Genomic DNA, 17,329 nt, shown 5'->3' on the forward strand with positions numbered 1-17,329 from the left:
CAAACGTTGTCACGCCGGCACCTCCGCATATAGCTGTCTCTGGTCCGAGACGCTGAAACTTTTGTCATCTTCATATATTCTCTGCACACAGAGCAGTTCACTAGCTCAGCCAATAGTCTGAAGAGCTGCAAAAACTTAATGAGTGACATAGCTGTGTCGCCTGTCATTCCCCACAGCTGAAAACTGTTCAGTTTATCCGTCATATCCATTCCTAACGACGACACAAAAAAAATTGATCTCAAAAATTCAAACACGACAACCCACATACAACACTACATTACCATAAAACAAAACATAAATTAAACCATCAACTCACTGCACAATACGCCATCAATCTTCACTTACAAGCACAACAGCAGCTGACAACATCAACAGCTCAAATGAACCCAATATGGCACACACCACACAACCCACAAACCCCACCAGAGAGCACCACCAAACCACAACGACACGGCACCTACAAACACATCACAAGCACACACTAAACCAACAACAAAGCCTTACCCATAGCCTACAGACATGCCACCAGAGAGCACCACCGACAACACAGCAAGACATCTACAAACACGTGACACTCGCAAACTAAACTTTGCGCCGCTGTGACGTCACACACCACAACAGACTTAGGGTGTGGGCCCTTTTGGTGACCCCTGTCCATCTGTCCCCTCAGATCAGGAATTGACAACTCATCTAGATCTGCTGACTTCAGTTTTTATAATTTTTGTATTGTCTTTGTGACTTCTTCCTTTGTAGGATACAACATTGTGCTACCCATATGATTAATTTTGGGTGCTAGTCATGTTTAGGTAAATTTTGTGATTGTTTTTCTGAAATACCTGATAAACACAGAAGAGAAATTTTGTTTTGGTTTCTCTTCAATACCTGACAAACACAAAACTCACCTTGCTCTTAATCATAATTGATTGAAGATATTCACAAAAAGCTCTCTTCCATTTTAAACAGGGTTGTTAAACATATTCCGAGTCAACCATAACAACCTGCCCAAAATCGAGTTATCTCCATGGATTCTAAAAGGTTTGATTCTCTGAAACATAACTTTTGCTCATCACTCACAATATTTACAGTTACTAACATCAAGTTGATGGGGTGTTTTGTGTTACATCAGTAGAAATCACTTAATTTTCTTAAATGGACTTCATATCATAGATATGAATTTTTTTCATCAACTATTTACATATTTTACTATGATAGCAATATTCCATTTGGAGACAGTGCACATGTTGAGAACAGAAGGTGCACTCATGCTTCTTTAATTTTGTTTCAAAATGTGAGGAACTGTGTTAGTCTTGCACTTCAGTCTTCAGGAAATCACAAATACTTATCATTTATGTATTGAACTTCATTGCACAATGTTTTAGAAATCATGCTATGTACTATGATGTCATAAAATCTGATGATTAGAATGATGATAGAAAAGTTCCCACAGAGGTCACTGAATATTAAACGTTGGCACTGTAAATATATCAGACAGCATAACTTTTAAGATCTTGTACCATATCCTCAGGATGTTTCATTTGGGTAGTAAATAATAATACTTTAATGGTGAGATGGATTTCAAATGCAGGGTTGTCATGGAAGTTATATTCTGTTGCGTTCAACGAATCTGAATGTTAAGGAAGCACAGTGAATGTAAATTTGGAAAGTCTTTTTCCAGTTGTGTGAATCCTCGGGAATATGGAAGTGTCAGATTCCACCCCTCTGCTTTGACCTAGACATCATCAATATGGCAGAAATGGCTATTCTAAGCGTCTCCAATATGGTGCCTATAATATCACTACATACATATGGCAACAAACATGAAAATACGTGCCAGCCGGTGTGGCCGAATGGTTCTAGGTGCTTCAGCGTGGAACTGCGCAACTGCTCCGGTCGCGGGTTCAAGTCCTGCCTCATGCGTGGGTGTGTGTGATGTCCTTAGGTTAGTTAGGTTTAAGTAGTTCTAAATTTAAGGGAATGATGACCTCAGATGTTAAGTCCCATAATGCTCAGAGCCATTTGAACCATTTGAATGAAAATACATATAAATAAGACAAAAACATCTCCCTCCAAAAATACAATCAAACTAACAGGACAGCTGCTGGAAATTGGGGGTTTTAGGAAGGGGACAAGCTAAATATAACAGTAAAAAAAACACAAACCACACCAGATGAGGAACAAAAAAAAAAAAAAAAAAAAAAATTGTTTTACAAAGTACAAAATCTAAAGGAATCAGACACTTCCCTTGACCTATATAGGTTCACTATAACTACTGATACGAAAAAAACCTACACCTACAACTATGAAAAACAAAACCAAAACACCTCAAAAATTAAAAACTCAAACATCCCTACGTAAATTAAAACACATTCAATACGCAATAAATACAGAAAACATTACAACTCAAGAAAAATAGACCCAAAAAATGCAATTACTTACCACCAAGAAATTTCGGCCAGCCATCTCACACACACACACACACACACACACACACACACACACACACACACACACACACACACACACACACACACAGGACGCCATCAAACACAACCAACTAAAACTCGCGCCGTAATGACGTCACACACCACAACACCCTTACGTCGTGGGTCAAAGCAGACGGATGGAATCAGGCGCTTCCATTGAGCTGAATCCATTTACAGTGAAGGTGGGATGTATGACTTGTGTGTTCTTTGGATTGTAGTTATGTTACACTGAAAACCTTGTAACTTGCTGGAACAAAATAATTCAGTTCTGAGCACATCACTACTTGCCTGAGTAGCCATCTTCTTTAGTCACTTATACCAAATTGTATTGATGTCTGAGACCTAGGAGACATCTGTGTTGTTTTGACTGAGTGAACCTTTAATTTTTAATGTTGTAGATCGTCTTAGTTATTTGTATATAGCAAATTCACTTTTGATTACTCCAAATGTAACAGTACTCTTCATGTTGTCAACGTTTCACTATCTGATGGCCACTAGATTATCAAGTCCACCAAGCAGAAGCAACATCTTTATCTTAACAATCTCACTCATATGTTCTGTCACAGATTCCCTCAAATAGTATGAGCAATCATGTTAGTGTCTTTAAGTTCTGAAACTACCCTTTAGATTTACTTGCAAACAAGTTTTCCCCGTGTCACATAATACCAACCTGGATTATAATATACTAAATAGCTACTACTACAGAAAATTAAATAACGCTGACACTTATTCCCAGTAGAGTATTCAGTTTTCAAAGCCACTGCAATTTCTTCCAAGAGAACAACAGATAAGTGAGGTGCAACAATTAAAGAATTGATTGAAAGAAGTGATTGAGGTATTCATCAAATGGGGGCAGATTAAGGAATGTTTGATTTCTTCACTATTTTCATAATAATTAAATAACGAGTGCTCTGCTCGCTTACAATATCATGTAATAGTGTCACCCAGGCACCATAGACCTGCCAAACAATGAATACCAGTAATGTAAATTTTATCAGTTATGTCTAACTAACAATTGTAAGCTAGTAACATTAAATTAATACTACATGTAGCCAAATGAAGTGAGAAAGATTGGAACTCATGGAATTCGTATATGTACGTGAGCATATATTTTTCTTGTGATTTTGTTCTGTAATGAACACATCAGTATTTACAAGAAAATTTTTTATATTGTTTAATTGGCCAATCATTTCCTTTTGGACGTGTGAAATTCTAAAAGATCATGACCTAGCACAGAGATGGTGTGAATGGGGCAAAAATTCTGTAGCCATGGACATCTGCAGCTCTTTAGGTGTTAACACTAAAAGGTTTCAGAGATATAAAATTATGGTAATCATTTGTTAGTGGTGGTGATGTAAACAATGGCATCTGTTAAAATCGATAAAATTGACTAATGAGCTGTGATAAAGTACTTTGTTTTGAGAGATTTGACACCCAAAAATGCAAAAGACTTGACATTAAAGGAGTGTTTCCACTTGTTTTGGCAGGCAAGAATAATTCTTAACCATTGAAAACACATGGTAAAAACATTAATTTTGAGTTATTCCCCTTTTATCAAATATAAATGTTACCTTGCGTCAATTTAAGGCTGTAAACTTTCAGGACATTCAAAAACCCGTATGGCTGGTAACTGTGGCATAAATGTACAATATTGTTTGACCTGTCTTCGGTGATTGAAAAGATGTGAGCCTGATGACATTGGAAAGATCTTGATATTAATTACTGGATTTAACAAAGCTCTCAACTTGATTTGAGCCACATGTTTGAACCCTCAGCCAAAAACTTCTTCAGATGAATATTGCTCAAAAAGTGTTTGTACTTAAAGATCTGAATGCTACCATTTCAATAAAATTATTTTGGGTGTGTGATTATGTCATTTTATATATACAACTTTGACCATTTCTGCTACTATTATAGCCTTGATAATGAGAAGTAGGCTACTTTTGATGTGTTGCATCTATACAGGGTTTAACAAAACAGTACAAACAGACTTCAAGAGAGCAGGTGTCTTGAGAATGAATCAAGGATAGAGATCCATACCCAGAAATTCCATCCACCAATGCTGCAGTGCATTGAATTTACAGAGCCCAAACATGGCTGTCTTCATGTAAGTGGCTGTGGGTCAACACTTATTGTGAGAGCACCTGTTCTGCAGAAAACAAAATCAAATGGATCATGAGAACTATGGGATTTAAAATCAGAGGTCATCAGTCCCCTAGAACTTAGAACTACTTAAACCTGACTAACTTAAGGACATCACACACATCCATGCCCGAGGCAAGATTCGAACCTGCGACTGTAGCGGTCGCGCAATTCTGGACTGACGCGCCTAGAACCGCTCGGCCACAACGGCTGGCTGCAGAAAACATAAATTGACCACAAGCAGAAGGTCTTGCATTGGGCTTGATGGCATTCATGACATTTCATGGCACTGATTTTGTGTCTGCATGTCAAAACAGTTCTGTAGAGACCGCATCAGCCTAGAATTTCACATTTGCAGTTGAAGGGGTGGCCAACAGTCAGGCCTTCAGCCCTTTGACTTGGTGCTCTGTAGTGGTGTTTGATGACATTCCTGGACATTGTTTCCTGTTCTCAATTTTTTTCAGAAAATAGCCTCTACAACACCTTGAAGACTGTTAGCCTTACTTTGTTATACTCTTTATAATATTGTAGTATGTGGCAATGGGTCCATGCCTCTCCAATAGTCATGAGGCAAGAGATTCTTGATGTGTCCTGTGGTAACAGAATAATGGGTTGATTTAGATGAATATCAAATACATATTGCTAGAAGTATTTGACCTTAATATTTTCTGGTTGTCACTGACAAGCTGCTGTGGAAGGTGCTGCTGTGGTATAATGTGAAATGCATCTCCCACTGTGTCCTGGAATCTGCCAGTTATTCCCAATAAATCTAGCATGGTGCTTACTACAGTATGTGATAGGGCAGATACAGTAAAACTGTTTCTGTTGGCTGCCAATTAATATCAACCAAAATGGTGAGAGTTTGTAACTGTTCTCTTGATTCATGTTGGCTGGCCATTGTACTGTCTTAATGGCCCCTCTGTTATTTCTCTTAGTGGCAAATGACAGCCAGCCTTAGGGACTCACTCACCACCAAGAAGGTCAGAAACACTATGAGGTATTATGGGTTACAGGTGCTGTTTAAATCAGATCTAAAATAATGTGAAGTAATAATAAGTGCTACTATGATGATGCTATTCTACTCACAATATAACTTTGGAATTCTCGCGGGGTGGCTTGGAGCAGAGAAATCTCTAGAAGTCAACAGTTACTGATTTGTTTCTTTCAGTGACAGCTTTAGTTAGCAAGCAAAATGTGACACAAACCCAGCCAGTCTCGCTTCATATTGAGACTCCTACATTTGCATTTGCACAAGGCCCTTAACAAATCTGTACTTAAGATAGTGCCACTAACCAGTTTTTGAGCAAAAGTTTTAAGTTTTTAGCAAAAATAATAAGAAGTAGTGAGAAAGCCGCTGTGGAGCATTACATTAGCAGCTGTGAGCCGGTAGGCACGAGTGTGGCAGCATGAGGGCTGCAATAACAGACACGCAAGTGGATCGTGAGGGAGGGGAGCTGAGTGCAGCAATAAACTGCACCGTACAGCGGTAACCATATAGCAAGTGGCGCGATGTCACCACAACGAGGGCAAGTCTCTTGTTATGGGTGACATGACTAGGTGCCAGGTTTCAGTGAAACAAAGGTGAGCCAAAGGCATATAAATAAATCTGAGTATTGAGATAGGAGTGACTTCTTGTCACTGAAGACCAACACCACCACCAGGACGACAGAGTTACACCGGACCGCGAGATGACTGGGCACTGCCAGCAGCAGCCATGGTTTTGAGACCAGTTTACACTTGCCACCAGCTCTAAATTCATCTCGGGACTGGGTGCCACAGCCCTGTCAACTTGCTAGACGTGCTTGCTGCGGCTGATGCTGACTTCTGAGTGGGACTAGGTGCTGCAGCGGCAGCTGCCATCCAAATCCATCAAGAGGGCAGTGAGTTGTACTGTGTGCAGTGCTGTCTTCACATGCAACCATGGTGACATGTGTGGAATAAGGGATGCCAGGGCTTCATGCTGCCAAGGGGAGTAGCATGCCACTGGTGTCAATGGCTGTAGTGTCTGAGAGCTGCTGGCCTACTATGGGCCTGCCGTCAGCATTTCAGGATGCCATCTGAGCATCCAGGGTGGTAGCCGTCACCTTAATGCCAGCGCCAGCCAGGAACAAAAGAGAGAGGCTTATTTGCATCTCAGAGCTGTGACTTGTCATATATTGGAGTTGAATAAAATCATTTTTTACTGCCAACAGTGTCTACACTGTAACCTACGCCTCCCCCCCACCCCCTTGTCTCCACTCACCACTCTAACTCATCAGGTGGTATCAGAGTAGTCGTCACCTCTGGGAACTGTTCAGAGTGGTGTTAGAGGTGCTGACAATGACGCAATCAGCAGCAGAGGATGTTCCAGCCCTGTAGCACGACATACAAACCGGAGCCTGTGGTATCATCATTTGCTATGAGAGACTATTTTGTTCTTTTGTGGTGACAAAAGGATTGGGGGTCAAGGATTAAGGGGTGTGGTAATAGTGGAGTCACTTTTGTTATACCAGAGGAAGCAGCTGACTTATCACAGTTTAAGGGTAATTCTAGACAGGAGTCATTAGTACCTGTGTGCTGTACACAGTGCAGTTTGCTTGGGAATTCTGCCCCTAGTGCCAAGTCTGTAGCAGTTGTTTGCTTTATGTTTAATCTTTCTGGGCACATGGCCACACTGAGAAATGAGTGCAGTTGGCTCATGATTAGAGAGAAGTAGGTTAGTAGTATAGGTAAGTCATCGAGTGTCTGGGTTATTATTGGATTATTATTTTTGTGTTGTTTTAAGGTATTAATTCTGACACGTGACGATGAGTGATGCATGAGGCAGTAGCAAAGTCGGAGACACAAGGTGTCACCAGTGTGGAGGCTATACAGTCATTGGTGAACCAGGTAGCTCAATTAAGGGCAGGTAAAGTGGTTTCAGACATAAACTAGTGGAGAGAGAGGTGTTACAGTCACAGGCTCTAGGAGTGGATCCAGCAATCACCGGCCTGACTTCTCCCTTTTCTAGTAGGTTACCTGAGGATGTGTTTGCATTTGTGGAGGATCTCAGGTCATCAGCTAGCATAAAAGGTTGGTCTGTTATTTCAGATAGCAAGGTTATTTTTAATAGCAGAAACAAAGTTGCTTTTGCAGTGCATGGAGGCATTGTGCAATGCAGAGACTTGTGACCAACTGAGGCAAGAATTAGAACAAAGATACAGGAAACAGGGCAATGCTTGGTTTTTCCATGAGCAGTTGAGTGTGGCCTCCAGAAAGCATAACGAAATGGCTGAGGATTTCGTAGTTAGGATTAAGAAGCCAAATGTACATACTTTTGAGTTAACACAGAGTGAGGAGGTGAACAAAGTATTGTTACAGAAAGCCAAGAAATGTGGGATTGATGCTTTTCGGAGAGGTTTGGCAGAAGAGATATCAAGGAGAATGCATGCTGGGGTGTTGAAAGATTTCCATGCAGTGGTTAGATTAGCATTGGTGTATGAGGAAATTTGTGTGTCCACAGGTATAAGGGATTGAAGAAACATATTTGCATCAAATACAAAATGTTTTAATTGTGGTTGTGCAGGGCATGTGCAGAGACAGTGCTACCAGCTATAGAGGAATGATAGGGACAGTATGGACTCCAGATGATTTAATGGAAACAGTCGTAGTGGTGATATTGATATGGATCAATGGCAGGGATGCAAGGATAATGGGAGAGGTCGTCTGGGTGATAAAAAGTAGCCATTAAGCTTAAGAAGGAATCCCAGAGCCACTTGAAGGTGTTCCCAGTAAAGATAAAAGCAGTAAAAACAAATACAGAGGCAGAGTGTGCCATAGCAGGTGTGATAGATGGTAGGGAATACAGAGTTTTATTAGGCACGGGGGTACATGTGTCAGTGGCTTCAAGTGAATTAGCAGGTAGGATGCATTGGAACCCACCATGTTACAAGTTGTGTGTAGTAAGGGATAGTGGTATTCGACCACTGGGGTCAGTAGTGATGAATTTTTCAGAGACAACCATGTGTGGAAAAGTTGTGAAGGCTGCAGCATGATCCTGGGGTTAGACTTTCTGCATCATCATCATCATCATCATCATCATCATCATTGTGCTATAACTGGCCTTCAACAACATAAAGTGGAACTTAATGGGAAGACATTCTAGCTTGGGGAAGCTATTGTCAATGTTGATCTGTGTGAGGAGCCCCTACTGTACCGAACAATCCAGTTAGACCTCAAACAATAACATTAAGGCTTAATTCACATGATTGCGTATCACGTGGCACTGGAAAGCCACTGTGAGTGAATGAGAAGCCTGACTTACCAAGTGATATGTTGTGTATAGTGGAACCACTGGAGGGTAGAGAGGTATTGGATGCAATGTGTTATTTGGTGAAACATAGTATTGTGCGCTTACAAGAGAGGGACGGATGCAAAGTAGTACCATCAACATAGATAATTATGTGGCTGAGGAGGTTAAGTTATTGAAAGGGACATTGTTGGCTAGATTGGAGATTCCAGTTGAGGAAGATTGCCACACAGAAAGCGTAGGCTGTTGGGGATTGCAGGATACTACTAGGATTGATTTCATGAAAAATTAAAGCATTTGGAAGGAATAGCGATGGAGGACCTGTTACTGGAGTTTCAAGGTACAATGACCTGCAACACCGGTAACACAACACAGGATTCCAACAGGGAACAAAGCACCGATGTACTGAAGGCCGTACAGAATACCTTGCTCACTGAACACTGCCACCAGTTTTGGAGGCATTTACAAATAAACAATTGGCTGACGGGATAATAGAACATAGTAATAGCCACTAGAGGAAGGGGGATTCATAATCTTCCCCAAAAAGTGTATGGATGGTCCAAAGAATTATCACTTTTGTTGTGATTATCTCCATTTAAATAGTAAGTCTACAGCATATACCTACCCAGTTCCGAAAATCACAGAGACAATAGATAATTTATGGCAAAGCCAGTATTTCTTGATAATGGATTTGAGGAGTAGATACTATCACTTAAAAGTTGCTCCAGAGGATAGCACAAATTTTCAGCACTATGGGGACACAATCAGTATAGAAGGATGTTTTTTTGGGTTAAAAAATTGACTGGTAACATTCCAGCATTTACTGGATGGAGTGCTGAAAGAATTAAAACCGTGTCAGTGTCTGGCATATGTTGATGGCATAATTATCGTTTCATGGAGTAGCTCATTTGACATTGAGTACTGAGAAATGTCTCTTTGCATTAGAAGAAGTCAACTATTTAGTACATGTGATTAAAGGTTGATGTAAGAACTGATCCTAGATTAGTGCAAGATCTTCCAGTACCAGGAACAACCGAGGTTTTTCCTGTGTCTCGCAAATTATTGTAGGAAGTTCATGAAGGGATTTACAGATATTGCAAGACCACTTACACAGTTGTTGAAGAAGGGTGATAAGTTTGTGTGGTCAGAAGAATGTCAGGGGGCATTTGCGGAAGTAAAAAAAGTGTTAATGTCGAGTCCAATGTTGATGTTTCCATACTTTCAGAAGGAGTTCATATTGTCATGTGATGTGTCGAACCATGCTCTTGGAAGTGTTTTGAGCCAAGAGGTCAGTGGTCTATTGCCTTTGCATCAAGATTGTAGAATGCAACAGAGAGTAATTATTTAACTAAAGAAGCTTCCAGTGTTACCTGTATGGAAGGATGTTCAAGGTAGTGATGGGTTGTGCTGCTTTGATATGATTCCTAGGTTTGAAGTACCCATCAAGAAGATTGACATGATGAACATTAAAACTCGGTGAATTTGAGTGTGAAGTAATCCACAAACCAGGGAAGGAGAATGGAAATGCAGGTGGGTTAAGCAGGAATATAGCAGTAGTACAAGCACTAGGTCAGGACCTTGGGGAATCGAAAGCAGCACGGTGAGCTGACGAAGAGTGTAAACAGTATGGCAAGCAACAGTGGCTTAGCATGTGTGATGGATTATTATGTAGAGAAACGTAATTAGGAACACGGTTGTTGGTGCCAGCCAAGTTGAAGCAAGAATACTACGTGAAATGCGTGATCACGTCTTATCAGGCCATGGGAGATGCAGGTCAGTGAATTGGAGAGCAACAGGAAAGTACTGGTGGAAGAGACGGAAGAATTATGTCAATCAGTATGTCAGGAATGTGTCAATTGTGCACAGTGGCTGGATTTATATCTGAAGCCAAGTACTATTACAGAGACTGTCAGTAACAATGGAGCTGTTTAGTTTCATTGGGGTGGGCGTATTAGGCACATTAAACTGAACACCAGCAGGTAATCATTTTGTGCTGACCATAATAGACCATTTTCCTCGTTGCATTGAGTTGTTGCTGATGCTGGACCAACAAGCAGTTACAGTCATGCAGGTGTTGGTTAATAGGTGAATATTGAAGTTTGGGGTGCTGGAGACAATAATTAGGGACCAAGAGACGAACTTCATGTCAGACCTGATAAAAGAATCATGTCAGTTGTTAAAAGTGAAAATGTTGGGATATAGTCCACTTCATCTGCAAGCTAAGAAAAGGATGGGTTGAGTTCATCAGACAATTGGAAAGATGATTAGTTATTACATGAATGCACACCATTCGAACTGTGACACGTATCTATCCTTCATAGTTAATGTGTACAACTTCAAAGTCCACACTAGTACAGTAGTACAGGGTTATCAACATTCGAGATGGTGTATGGGAAGAAGATGCCATTACCATTCAACAAGTGAAGTGTGGAAAAACGAAATTTTTAACATGGTACCAGGGCCCATACCAAGTAATTGAAACCACATAACCAGTAAATGTAAAGCTGCTGTTGCCAACAAGGTCAACAATTGTGTTTGTTGGGCATCTGTGACCATTCAAGTGTGCACTAGAGGTATTAGTGAGAGCAAGGAAAGAGGCAGTGAAGAAGAAGTGAAAAGATGAGCAACAGGAGAGGGAGGTCCAGATACATTGAGGCCAAGGAAACAGTTGATAGGTATTGTAATTTATGGATATTGTTCTTTTGTGTATAGTTTAGATAAGGTTATATTTTTGTGTCAGGGTTAGAATTAGCATTACTATGTTCAGACATGTTCAGAAATAGCAGGGGTCTGAGGGCAGGAGGGTGATATTTATCCTTGTCTTCAGGTTGCTGTATGTGAGAAAAGATTAATGTTAGTTTTGGCAGTGTTGTACCTATTTGCTGGGGTTGGAGTAGTGGCATTGCAAGATCATCATCTGGATGGTGGAATTCTGTTTTCCAGGCAACAAAGGATGGTGTTATCCAATCACAGATCGTCATTAAGTTCAGTGTTTAATGTCTGAGAATTATGTAACAAAATTATGAGGTTGGAGGAGGCGTTCTCAGACAATGCTCCTTATTTTTGAACAATTTTGCAGTTTTCGTCAGTTTCAACTTACATGGAAGAGGCTGGAGGAGTGGGCTGCAAAGACTGGTTTTACATTTTCTGTGAAGACGTGTGTGTGTGTGTGTGTGTGTGTGTGTGTGTGTGTGTGTGTGTGTGTGTGTTATTTTAATCATGCTCATCATAGTGTTTAATTTACGTGGATTTCATATGTGGAACACTGTTCTCCCTTTTAAAGATTCTGTGTGTTTTTTGGGCCTCATTTTTTACTCCAAGCTTATGTGGTTACCACACATGATGGACGTGAAGGCAAGGGCCCAGAAGGCACTGAACATTTTGAAGTATCTTAGCCACAGGGTTTGCGAAGCAGACACGGTGCTTCTTCTCCAGTTTTATACAGCATTCGTTCGATCAAGCCTGGACTGTGGGTGCACAGTATTTGGCTCAACCAGACCTTCATACCTGAAAATTATTGACATTGTACACCATGAGGGCATCAAGTTGTCCGTGAGCACTTACATGACCAGCCCCATACCCGTTGTTTGTGCTGAGGCTGGTGAACTGTCACTTACCATCTGGCGGCAGCTTCTCATGGTGCATCAGATGTCAGCTACTTCCACTACCCCAGCATACCATACCATACCATTGCTTGTCCAACTATGAAGCAGCTCTTCATGAATCATCCACGGGCAATGAAGCCGTTTGGGATTTGTGTGAAATGTGTGCTGGAGACCCTTGGCGTGGGATATGTACAGGCTGAAATCCAGGTTTTTAATCGACTGCTGCCTTGGTTACTGCAGAGATCCAGAATCATTTTAGATTTAGTGCAGTACAGGAGAGATCGCACTCCTATTTCTGTTTTTAATGCGATGTTTTCTGACACTTTAAGGAGCACCACAACCATGTAGCTGTCTTCATGGATGGGTCCAACCATGGAAACTCCATTGGTTGCTCAGTTGTTTTCCCAGACCATGACCTCAAGATTCGGTTGCCTCCGGAATTCACAGTGTTTGATGTCTTGAGGGCACTGGAATAGATGAAATGTGCCATGCCTACTAAATTCTGACTCCCTTAGTGCCCTTCAGTCTCTGCAATGCTTGTATCCATCTATCAAAGAAGTCTGGGATGTCCAGGATGCCCTCCTTCAGCTACAATGGCTGGGAAAGGAGGTCCTCTTGCTGTGTGCCAGGGCACATATGTACTGTGGGGGATGAAACGGCAGATGTAGCAACCAAGGGGGCAGGACTTGATCCTCAGTTAGTTCAGTGTGCCATCCCCTGTGTGCTCTAATTCCACTATTGAAGTATAGGCTCATGTGTCGATGGGAAGTTGAGTGCCTGGAAGTGACAGACAATAAGCTTCATCCAGCAAAGTCACAATGCAGCCACGGTGTACCTCCTTCTAGTCATGTTGATGGGATGAGGTCCTCCTTACTTGTCTTTGCATAGCCCACAGCCCCATGATGCATAGCTTCTTGCTCTGGCGAGAAGACCCTCCAGTCTGTGGTGCTTGTGACGTACAGATCGCTCTGCACCACATTTTATTAAATTGTGTTTTATTTTCCGACCAGTGGGTAGTGTCAGGTTTCCTGACATATCTGCCATATATTTTAAGTAATGCTCAAATGAATGTGGTCAGAGTTTTAAGGTTTTGTGATTTGTCCAACCTGTTTCTGAAAATTTTAGGGAGTTGTTTTAACGTGTCAGCAGTGTGACTGGCTCACCCATATTTTTTGTATGTTGCCAGCCAGTCACATTTCCCTGTGCCTTTCTTTTAGCTCTTCTGTGGTTTTACTTCCGTTTTCCTCCCAGGTAACCTACTTTCACCCTTTTTCCGTTGTCATAAACTGCGTGTGATAGAGTGATTGTGTGAGTGAGTCCCAAAAATTTAAATTTTGAATTCATTTTGACTTTGTAAGATTTGACATCGTCAACTGAAGCAGACACAGAAATCTGTATTATTTGTTAAAAATTTTAATGTCTTGATCTTCCTGATTACCATTTTCAGTTGACTAGCAACCATCCTCAGATTTGTGGAAATAAACAGAGAATTGTGTTTTAGTTGATATGAACGCTTAACAATCTTTAAAAAACATTCATTGTTTATAAAGGTATTAAAACATAAAAAATAGCAAAAAAGTACCATGCTTACTAAAGAATTGGTACCGAAGTACAATGTTGCCCACAATGCCATGGTTACTAAGTGTAACATGTCAATATTAAAAAGTGAAAGAAATATAAATAATTATTAAAAGTAATTTTAAACTAATTGAGACTAGTACAAAAACTTACAAAGAAACGCTAATCACAATATAATTATAAAGTTTGCAGTAACTATGTCAAGAATACCTAAAAACCAGTAGTCAACAAGTTGTAATTGTGTGCTATTGTGATTGAGATCATTAAATTTTTAAGGTTTTGGCTTTGTTCAACTTTTTGATTTTCAGAGATACTTTTGTTCTCTTAAATTTTTGATTAAGCATTCTTTGCTTTTGTAGCAGCTATCTAAGATGGATACTGGACCACAGTTGGTTTCCTCCATCTTTCACAACCATGCTAAGTATATCTAAAGCATATTATTACACATGGTATAATTAAAGTTCCAGTTTCAAAGCACTATAGAAAGAGAACCACCAGAATGACATCAAATTTGAATGGTATATTATTGATGCAGGAGAAAACATCACGGAAAAGAATTTTACTGATAGATAGATGGTTCTGTAAGCATCTTATCGTAAATGGGGTTGGCTGCAAATGACAAATGAATCGCAATACGGCAGCTGTGGTTTGAGTTGCACATGACACCAACCATACTGTTCAACGTGCATGACTGCGCAAGTTCAGCAGTCAACAATTGTGCCACTGTTAGTTAGGTAAGCCCATCTACCACGCCAAGGTGATACCACATCAGATGGGAAAAATTGCTTTTTAATTGTCCTGATGCCAAAAACCACATATGAAGTAAAGTGGCATTATTTTTTAATTGACCTGGGGCCAAAAATCACATAAAAAGCAAAATGACATCGATTTCTAATTGTCATGAGACTGGCGCAAGACAGGTTCAGTATGCTGTCCACCATTTTCTGCTACAAGATGAAATCGAGAAACAGCATGTTCCACAACAGATCAGAGTGTCTCAGGGGTTATGTTCAGAATGTGTTGCACAGTGTGTGTCTTAAATTCAGCTGTGTTTGTAATTGGAGCACTGAAACCAAAGTCTTTCAGATAACCCCACAGCCAGAAGTCATATGGATTAATATCAAGTGATCTGGATGGCCAGGCTGTAGGGAAATGGCGGCTGATAATTCTAGTATTTCCAAAATGCCTCTGCAGCAGCTGTCGCCACTGCTGCTGCTGCTGCTGCTGCTACTGCTACTACTGCATATGATGGAGACAGCTGACATTAAGGCCCCGACTGTTGGTGGAGCTGAAACTGGTGAGTCATGACTCCAGTCCCAAGTCTACGAAGTTATTAAATAACCTGATGTATGGGATACTTTGCATGTATGCGTAGTTAAAGTTACACATCTACAATGAATCAAACAACATAGAAACTAGACAATAGGTGACTGGAAGCATGGAGTGTCGTCTGATTTTGTCTCTATGCAGTGTTCTTGTTCTGTGATTTTTTTTTTATTTTTATTTTTTTTTTTTTTTTTTTTTTTTTTTTTTTTTGGGGGGGGGGGGGGGGTCTTCTTCATTCCATTGCTCGGGCCCACTCTTTCCGGTTACCATGAATAAAAACCAGGATGTTTATTTCAACATTTTCAGTGACCAAGTGCAATATCCCTTTCAGTTTTACTTAAACTAAAGGAATTTTTATTGATAAATTATTATTTTTGTATAAATCAATTTTCATAACTCTATATATATTTCTGCTCATGTGAATCAAGACATTATATTGCAGATGTGAGTCCATGTCCCTGCACTTATTTTATCAATTATTGTATCTTTTGTTATTCCTCTTCTTGCTTGGGATGAAAAGGAGAGTGGTACAAATTCTGGCTGCTCCTGTGATTACTCTTATTGTATGAAGAAATAACTGGACTGTTGACTCTGGACTTGAGCACAGTATATTTGTATGTATAGAAAAGACAGTTCCAAGTCATTATAAATAAAAAAGGTAAACAAGAAATTTGTTGTTATTTGTAGTTCATTTCCTTGACACCTTTTGTCAAACTAATCCATGTTTTTTAAAGTGTCTGTTGTGGCGTTGTTATGTGACATTGTCAAATAGGGAGTCAGGTGATCAGTTATTTTAAAATGTGTGGATAAAAATCCTGAGTCCAAATTGTGAAAATTCCTTTATCAGTAAAGGGTTAGTTGCAATCTTGACTTCTTTCGGATTTTTATCCATGCATTTTTCTGTTATGGAGTCAAGATGATAATCTAAGGATGACTGCTGCTGCAGTGAGAGAGGTATAGTATAGTTCTCCTCACATGCCTTCTGAATTAAATCAAACGGGCCTGCTGAATCATACTTGGAAATGAAGTTACGACAATACTACTGATCATAAGTCACCTCGCAATACTGAAAAAAAAAAAAAAATGTTTTTCAAAACATTACTTTCAGTAATGTTCTATTACCTCTCGTCCTGGTATAATACATATTGAACATAATTGCAACACCAGAGAAGTTTTGCTCTTTCCTCTGCATCTTCATCGTATGATGTGGACACTCCTCTCTTCCAGATGAACAATAGCCTTGTCCACAGGACTTCATGTGTACTCAACTGGCCCACCAAATTCTAACCCATAGAAAATGTCTGGGATTATTTGAAACAGCAGGTCAAATCTGGCAGTCAACATCCTCATGATATGGTAGCTCTAAGAGATCCAATCATCACTGAGTGGCATATGAAATACCTAACAATTTTTTTGTACTCCGTTCCCCATTGAATCAAGGCCATTATCTAAGCTAGAGTGGTATTACACAGTGATAGTTTGATGTCTTCTGGGAGTGACTAATTTTATGTCTGGTGTGCTCATTATGTACAGGTTATGCTTCTCTCTGAGAGTGATACAAGTGTATGACTAGTGGCTAGAAGAGGGTCGGTCACATGTGATATGACCACAGCAGGGAATGCTGGTACAGATGTACCAGGCTCTAAGATTTTGTCCACAGTGTTGGATTGAACCAGAAGAACAAATTGAGATGTGTGCTGCTCATTGTTAGTGCTTTGATGTAGTTTGCTGGCAGCTGGGCTGGTAACACACATGCCGTTGTGCTGACTTACACTGTGTAGCAGCAAGGAACAACACAGACCTCAAAAAAGGAGTGGCATTTTCAGTGTGCAGAGTGGCAAAATATAGTATTTTGATATTAATTCTTGATTCAACCTGTCATACATTGATGACCAAATATACATTGGATGGTACTGTGTGGTGGCCAC

At 40.2% G+C, this 17,329-nt stretch overlaps 1 protein-coding gene across 3 annotated transcripts in view; it reads left to right on the forward strand.

The window, feature by feature from the left end:
• Positions 1–17,329, forward strand: part of LOC126470398 (transcriptional adapter 1-like) — a 178,391-nt gene that overhangs the window by 7,538 nt on the left and 153,524 nt on the right. Inside the window, exon 2 of one of the 3 annotated variants that reach the window (XM_050098242.1) lies at positions 15,270–15,372. The exons of the other annotated variants lie outside the window; for them this stretch is intronic. The gene's annotated coding sequence lies outside the window, so the exon portion shown is untranslated. The remainder of the gene's footprint in view (positions 1–15,269; positions 15,373–17,329) is intronic. 3 annotated transcript variants of the gene reach the window in all.

The sequence above is a fragment of the Schistocerca serialis genome, chromosome 3 (assembly GCF_023864345.2).
Source record: "Schistocerca serialis cubense isolate TAMUIC-IGC-003099 chromosome 3, iqSchSeri2.2, whole genome shotgun sequence".
NCBI classification, from domain to species: Eukaryota; Metazoa; Arthropoda; class Insecta; order Orthoptera; family Acrididae; genus Schistocerca; species Schistocerca serialis.